At 53.6% G+C, this 1,603-nt stretch overlaps 1 long non-coding RNA gene across 1 annotated transcript; it reads right to left on the bottom strand.

The window, feature by feature from the left end:
* Positions 1-286: 286 nt before the first annotated feature.
* Positions 287-1,498, bottom strand: LOC107124902. The gene is made up of 3 exons (XR_001482995.1): positions 1,430-1,498; positions 1,133-1,175; positions 287-360 (listed from the first exon to the last, which is right to left on the bottom strand). It is a non-coding gene; the product is annotated as an uncharacterized LOC107124902 (long non-coding RNA).
* Positions 1,499-1,603: the final 105 nt, after the last annotated feature.

Here is a 1,603-nt window from a genome sequence, read left to right as displayed (position 1 = left end):
GGCTTCTGCTCTTTGAGCTGCTTGTCCAGGTTCAGTCATTTCTGGTGGCTTCCACCCAGCTACACCCCCGCCCCCCCAACATGGCCAACATGGGTCATGGGGGAGAAAATGCGGGGAACACACCCTCTGGAGGTCCCGTTATCCCTTCGCTGCACTGGCAGCTGCAGCCACAAAGGGGCTTCCAAAGGGAAGTGTCACTGCCCGGGGGAAAATCCCTTTGCCTCTGGGCCCCCAATGTGTGAAATGGGCTTAATTAAGGATTCGGGTCAGAATACACTTTGCACCACAGTCCTTACCATTAATTTGAGGGACCAAGACGTTGGCAGCAAAGTAGTTCATGACGGCCTGCATCAATTGCACCTGGAGGGGAAGAAGGAATGGCCGGTCGGAATGAAAGGCCTGGAACGGATCTGGTGAACAGTCTGCTTCTGCCCCGAAGCAGGAACTCCAACCGCTGAAGGACACCCCACACCTGCCTCTTCCTGCCCATCAAGGTCTGCTGGCTGAGTGATTCCGAGGCAGTGAGGAGAATCTCCACCCCCACCCCCAGCAGCAGTTCTGGGAAAGCGTTTGAAGAGAGGACATCCCCAGATCTATGGGGGTGGAAAGTGCCATGTAGTTGCAACCAACTTATGGCAGCCAAATAGGGTTTTCAAGGCAAGAGGTGAGTAGAGGTGGGTTGCTATTGCCTGCCTCTGCGTAGTTACCCTGGGCTTCTTTGGTGGGCCCCATCCAAGTACTAACCAAGACTGACCCTACTTAGCTTCCAAGATCTGATGAGATGGGGCTATCCTGGGCCATCCAGGTCAGGGCAAAAGATATGCAGAGGTGGTTTGCCATGGCCTGCCTCTGCGTAGCAACCCTGGACTTCCTTGGTGGTCTCCCATCCCAGTTCTAACCAGGGCCATCCCTGCTCAGCTTCTAAGATCAGACGAGACAGAGGTCAGACTAGCTTGGGCCTTCCAGGTTGGGGCGCAGATATCTAGGAGGGGGAAAGAACCCATAATGGGGTTAGCTCTGCCCCCTTAAATGACCAAATTGAGAACCGGAACCCCTGGATGTGCCACTGGAGTCTTTGGGTGTCCTTCCAGGCCACGGGATCCAGTCTTTTTGGTGATTGAGAAAGTCTTACCGAGAACGGCCCCACGTCTGAGTGCTTCAAGGACAGCTCCAGCCTAAAGGAGGGGAAAGAGGGAGAACTGGGTTCCTTTGGCAGGGCAAACGAAGAGCAATTTATTTTGTGTGCTGGGAAACCGCCACCTTGGGGGTGAACCTCGGATCCCGTCGCCTGAGATCCCCAGCCCACATAAAAAGCATCTCATCAGCGGATTTCAGGGATGCCAGCGGATACAGCTGGGTTCCCCGAGAAAGTGGGAAAGGAAGATCTTTCGGTGTGAAAATGCAGAGACCCTCGGTCAATATTGCTCACCTGCCAATCTTCAGGGACCCGACGATCTTATTGGACTCCATAGTAGCGGTGGCCGAAATGGTGGTTGACTGGGAATCAAAGAGAGGCGGGTTGGGACGGCTTCGCAATCGATACAATTTTTTTAAAAAAAGAAGATGAAGAAAATATGGGATTTATACCCCGTCCTTCACTACC

The sequence above is a fragment of the Gekko japonicus genome, unplaced genomic scaffold (assembly GCF_001447785.1).
Source record: "Gekko japonicus isolate JY-2015 unplaced genomic scaffold, Gekko_japonicus_V1.1 scaffold12794, whole genome shotgun sequence".
Lineage (NCBI taxonomy): Eukaryota > Metazoa > Chordata > Lepidosauria > Squamata > Gekkonidae > Gekko > Gekko japonicus.
Note: the sequence above shows the minus strand (reverse complement) of the source record. Positions and strands in the feature narration are given on the sequence as shown.